Source organism: Notothenia rossii (genome assembly GCF_949606895.1).
Source record: "Notothenia rossii genome assembly, chromosome: 9".
NCBI classification, from domain to species: domain Eukaryota; kingdom Metazoa; phylum Chordata; class Actinopteri; order Perciformes; family Nototheniidae; genus Notothenia; species Notothenia rossii.
The window spans coordinates 45,432,433-45,438,978 of record NC_136907.1 but is presented as its reverse complement, the minus strand read 5'-3'; the positions used below and the strand labels follow the sequence as shown (position 1 = coordinate 45,438,978).

The 6,546-nt window shown below is 38.3% G+C and overlaps 1 long non-coding RNA gene across 1 annotated transcript; it reads left to right on the top strand.

Annotated features, from left to right (window-relative positions):
* The first annotated feature begins 393 nt into the window (after positions 1-393).
* On the top strand, positions 394-4,062 carry LOC307018220. The gene is made up of 3 exons (XR_013802375.1): positions 394-718; positions 2,601-2,822; positions 3,600-4,062. It is a non-coding gene; the product is annotated as an uncharacterized lncRNA (long non-coding RNA).
* Positions 4,063-6,546: the final 2,484 nt, after the last annotated feature.

The window sequence follows — 6,546 nt, the reverse complement described above, 5'->3', positions numbered from 1 at the left end:
AAAGCTGAGACTCCACAGATTCCACACATGTAATGTCATCACTGTAGGACCCCGAATTGCGGAGCTATCAGCCAGAAAAGAGAAAGTAAACAACATCCGGTTTCAAAAATATTACAATAATTACGTCTTACCTTTTTTGATTTGTGATCAAAAGTTGTGTTCACCGGAATAAAGACGCCGCTCAAGGTTAATCCAATGTCTTTGTGTCACGTAGAATTTTTTATTGATAATCCACCATCGTATTTATGGCAATATACTGGGTATAAAGTTTTGCCGTCCAGGCTTGTACTTTCAGATGTGCTTTGTTTGCTTCTCTATTATATGGTTCTATGGTAATGCTACGTGGATTTGGGAACTGCCCCTCGATTCTATTGGATATTTTGGTTAAGAAAAAGGTGTAAATCACCCAAATCGACCAATGGGTTCCAGAGATATGGTCCTGCGTAAAGTATGAAGAATGCCAGCCAGCGTAAGAACATTACGCAGCCGACTTCATTTATTGTTTACTACCGTAAGGAAGCAGGAATTGCAGGACCCAGAGTGCACGGAGCACAGAGCGGACAGCAGATAACGGAATTGCAGTTTTATTTCTTATAGATTATCAGAACATTTCAAAGGGGAAAAAGCCACATTGGATATTAACCTATGGATTAACTACATCATCGTTGTTATCGTTTTAATGCCATTGAAGACCAGTTTAGATCAGACAAAGACAAAGGTAAGCCACGTTAGCATTGTGTAGCTACCTAGCGCCACTGCTTTTGATTTACGTTTTTGTTGATAACGTTGCAAGTGTGTATCTTTCAGTGTTGAGGTGGGCACCGTTAGATTATGTGTCTTTACGATCATAAACGATACGTTGGATGTGCAGCTGGGATAAGTAATAAGGGAACTAGGAGTGATTTCCGGTGAAGTAATAGTTTAGCATTTTTCGCTCAGGGCTAATCCAGAGGCTCACTGTTAGCATTGTGGGGCCTAAGAGGATAACAGAGTAGTTTTTTAAATTTTAAAAATGTTCACAACAGTTGTATTTGGATGGAATTAATAGCTATAGTGATAATTCAAAGTAATGTCATTATTTTTACAGTGAAAAAGGTCAAATGGAACCGATGGTTCCCAAATTATCCAGAGGTGAGTCCGCCTGGACTTTATTTTTCTAAACCTCTCTAAAAAGGTCAAATTTCACTTGTTTTGCATCAATCTTGATACAGGGTACTTATTATATGTTATAGTTTGAATTCCTAAAGCTTTTAGTCTACTAACCCATCATTCAAGGGTGGTTTTCACTATAAGTAATGTTTTTTTTTAGGCGGACATTATAATTTACATGTTTTTACTATGTTTCATCTGAATTTACTTTAAAATAAAAACATCTAGATTGATTCTGACACTTCTACATCCAACTCACAGATGTAACCTTGCTTTGAGAGAAAAGATTATTAATTTACCCCTTTTAGAAGTGAATATATAGTCTTTGCTGTGTTAGTGGCATTTTGGAGCCTGAAACCTGAAAAACAGGCTCAGGGCTTAAGAGGTTAACACTGTAAACCTGACGGTTTAGGACACGTTCGAGTCTTGATTTTGATAGTGTGCCGTCGATGGGTTTCATTCCATTTCAAAGTGCTGTTTGACGCGTGCAAACTTCGCGCACTGCCACTCCAACATCCAATCACAGAGCTTGAGAACTAATCACGGGGTTTGTCAAACAGAGCACATGGTGTAGTCCTAAACGATAGCTGGGGATTCTGGGTAGTGTAGTGTCTTCTGCCATGCTAAACTCAGAAAAAATATTTGTTTCTCCGAATTGAAGGTGAAAAATACAAAAGCATTGCACACTTTAAACCAATCAATGTTGTGTAATTAAAAAGGATAATCTGGTGTTTTTTAGTCGATGAGTAATGCAAATCTGAGTAGTGCAGATCTGTTTAAATAAATGTTTAAATAAAGCAAATTAGTTTGTCTGTTTTGCACATCCTCCTATTAATATATTTTTACATCCGGCACCATACTGTTTTATTCAGTTCTAAACAGACCCTTCTCCGTTGCTGCACCCACCCTCTGGAACTCACTACCCCAATCCATCAGAGATTCTTCCTCCCTCACAGCATTCAAAACATCACTCAAAACCCACCTGTTCAACACTGCATTCAACCACTGACCACCCCCCCCCTATTTTTTGTTTTGTTTATCTCTTTTTGTATTTCTTTGTTTTTGTTTTTTTGTTTGTTTTTTTATTCTCTGTAAAAGCATCTTTGAGTCTCTTGAAAAGCGCTATACAAGTCCCATGTATTATTATTATTATTATTATTATTATTATTATTATTATTCTAGATACCGTTTACAGTATCTTCTTGATATGTTCTATTCTATATTTCTATCATTGACCTTCTACTTTCCTCCTATTTTGTATATACTCTTAATATTTAAATGTTTTCATAAAATATAACACATTTAAAAGTCAAATCAATCGACAGTAAGGGGAATACTTACTTCCGGGTGTACAATTCTCCATTATCCAATGGAAAATGGAGATGGGATGTATTCCCGCTGATGGGAATACATTGCAATCAATTGAAAGCTATTTGTGTCCCTTTATGAAGCTGAAGGAGCCTAGGAGCATCCCAACTGCACGCCTCGGGGACCCGGACCAAGCGTCGCTCCTGGACGTTTATGGAGTGAGAGTGTGTTGCGGATAGGGACAATTCATCCAGAAAGGACTCCAATTGGTGGTGGGCCATCTAGCTGATGTGTAAAAACCTTCAACCTATCCAGCCCCCAATGATAAGATGATGATCCTCCAGCCTACCTTCCTAAAGTCAGAGGTCAGTTCTGGTGTCTCAATAGAGTGGTGCACGAATGAGTCCCAATCCCTCGACCCACCCTCATCGCATAGTCAATGGGTTTTTGGTTATGCCCTGAAAAAAGGTCTGTTGTCAGTAAATAACCCACTGGTGAATGCCCCAAGATTTTATGAGTCTTAAAAGATAGGTGACAAAATCAGACTTCTAAACATCATAGTAATTCATATTAACCCCCTTTACCTTAGCTATGGAGACATACATTTGAATTAGCCAAACGTTAGGTATTTACTTCTGACAATTGCATTTACTTTTCAACTATAATAAAAGTGGTCTTTTAATGTGTGTTATCCTGTGTTTGTCCAATGGTCAAAAAGAATGCATTTACACAACAAACACAACAAAATATAAATGTTGTTGAAAAGAAGAAATATAAATAATGAATACAAATAAATAATGACATTTAAAAAGTAATACGTTGGGCATTTCTAAAGGGAAATTACATAACAATAATTAGTAATACAACCATATTTGTATTAGTCATAGAGCGTTTATAAAAATGCATTTATTCTAAAAGGTTTTAAAAGTATATCATATTTTTAAAATGTGTAAGATTTTGTTATTTTCATTACATTATTTATTATTATTATTATTATGATTTTAGTGAAAAGGCTGAACCTAGTTTGGACTATTGTTTATTTTTTATATATTTAGGAGGCCAATAGAAATAAGTATAGCATTCTTGCACTGCTCCAATGTAGCGCCAATATTTTTTTGTGTTTTTTTTTTTTAATCTGACAGCATGCACACAGATCCACAGGACAGAAGAGCCTCCATCAACATGAGAAACTAAGGGGAGACGGTCAGCTGTACCTCGGACCAAATGTTGTGCCATATTGTCTGTTTACCATTCTGACCCTGAGCTGAACGCTTTATGCAAAAATATGGCAGTAATTTAATTAATGACGGGAAAGGGATTTACTATCTGGCTGACATTCTGAGATTTTAAGGCTGACATATGGTGGTTTGTTTATCAGGTCTGCTGGAACACACAATGTTGAGCATCAGTACACAACAACACACTTACCAAATATGCACATGTGTGTTGTGTCAACATGTATTTAGTCTGCTTGTTTATAACAAATTGTTATTTGGAATGTAGCTTTTAAAAGTCAAACCAAAGATATTCTTTATTTTGTCTCACTAAGCATTACACATGTATCTCTATTTTACTCTATTTTCTTAAAAACAAGTTATTAAAACAAAAAACAATAATGGTATTTTGTGTTTTTTTGTGTACTTAAAATCTTTAACACTATCTTTGTTTCCCTTGTCCATCATTAAATGTGCCCCTTCCATTCAATAACTGGACCCAGAAGGCAGGTCCGGCCCTAGACTTTTGGGGGCCCTAAGCAAGCTTTGGCTTGGGGGCCCCCCTCACTCTAGCGCGTTCTAACTACACACAACACGGAATCAACTTTTGTCTTATGATGTTAGCATAAGCATACATATTGTATAAATAAGCATGTAAACAACGTGGACCTAACATCCTCTAGGGGGGTCATCACCTCCTCTAAGGGGGTCCGGGAGCATGCTCCCCCGGGAAGATTTATTTTAAATATTGAAGTTAAAAGCATCAATCTGGTGCACTTTGAGAGCAAAATTAAGAGATCTATGGATACATCTCTCAACACCCATATGAAACAGAACAGTAGACAGATTTTTCTTTATGCATATTTTACGAATCACTTAACTGTATTCTTGTTTTGTCATATAGTATTTCATAACTGTTTTTCATTTATTCTCTCTGGCTGTCCATCTCATAATGTTCACATAGAAACTAGCTGTCAATAGGAATATCATTCTGGAGAATTATAATTTCTTGCAAAAATCTGTCACAAAAAGAGGTTGCACATTTAAATTCAGGTGTTGTTATGGCAACGTCAGTGGCCAAACAGCCACATTTACTGCTGCAAATACGTTCAAACATGCTGTTGACACGTAAAGCAGTGGCAACTATGCCACTATTTCAGCTGACTTTTTCTCAGAAATACTGTCACATAACATCCATATATTTCAGTGCTAGGTTGATGCTTAGCTAACTATGAAACACTTTAACTGACAGGAATCCGGATCAACTGTGTACTGTAAGGTAGCTTCTAGCTTCATGTCGAACAGTAAGTCAACATTTCCCAGAGAGCTTTCTTTTAAATCACCAGGTAACGCTAAAAAACATTACATTTAGATTGTATGACAAAGTGTTTTTTTAATATATCTGGCTAGCTATAGCTACTTGCTAACGGTTTAGCTTACCCCCGCAATTCAAAGTAACGTCAACGCAGCTGTAATTTATGCTTTGCTTACATGTTCGCATAACTTGGAAGTTTACTGACATTTACATACCTTGTTTACCTGGCTCAAGTGGTGGCTCTGGGGTTGTTGTGTGAGCCACCACTTGAGAATTGTTATCTTTTTTAAGACTTTTTTTTCTTATGTCCATCTTCAAAAACTCTGAGTCCGACTGACTGTTTATGTTAAACATTGTCACAGCTCACAGGATAGGTACCTGTCAGCCGATAAGACAGATGTTTATTTCCATTGAACTCTCTGGTTGGGCTGGTGTCTTGCCCCTGTTGCATTCACTGAACACGGGAAATTACAATCCTGCCGTCCTCTCTTGTGTCATGATGAGGTGCAGGTAGGGATGGGTATCGTTAGGATTTTGCTTATCGGTATCGGTATTTTTCGATACTCTTATCGATACTTTTCAATAATTTGGTGTTAATAAACTAAAAAAAGACAAGGCGATGTGCCTGCAAGACTGCACCCAGGTAAACTAAACATATTACCCGTGCGCAGCAGCTAACCTGTCTGCGAGCCTTCACTCAGGTCACATTTACACACGGCGCGGCTGAAGCCCGCTAGCACTATTAGCACTATTAGCACTAGCAGTATCGCTAGCACCGTTTAAGATTCAATGAGTGTCTCGTTTGCAAATGCTTCATTAAGTTGCTTGTGTTACCCCCTTTACAAGCAACTAATTGAGTACATAGATTGCACCTTGCACTATCGCCACTACATTTTTTAAAAGTGCATCCAGACCTTCGATCGCTTCGCTCTGTCCGCCATTCCTGCGGGAGTCTCACAACAATAATAAGAGCGCTGTTGAGAGAGATGAGGAGTGGCATTTACAGTGGCCAATCAGAGGGGTCTCAAACCGGATACATCACACGGGATGAGGGTTCCCAACCAACCAGAATGGTTTAAAGTTAAACTAAGGAAGTAGACGTAACAGATATACCGATAGCAGCACCGTTTGTCCAGCGGCTTAACGGTATACCGATACCGTCCAATCAGGTACTGGTATTGACTTAGTACCGGTTCTCGGTACCCATCCCTAGGTGCAGGTAAAGCACGGTTAATGTATTATATTATTGACTCAATAATATAATACATGACTTTGAGAGTAGGCAATCTAGGCATATTAACACAATTAATTAAACATACTTATCACGGCGACGGTGTACCGAGACATTTTTTTTGCTAGGGGGCCCCTTAGTGGCTGGGGGCCCTAAGCGGCCGCTTATGTTGCTTAATGGGTTGGGCCGGCTCTGCCAGCAGGAACACCCCAGTAAAATTCTTCTAGAACCGCCATTGGTTTATAACATCTGAGAAGGCTACTTCCTCCACCTTCATTAAAGCGCTGACAAGGACTTTATTTTGAAAGGGTGAACAGGAAGTCCTGTGT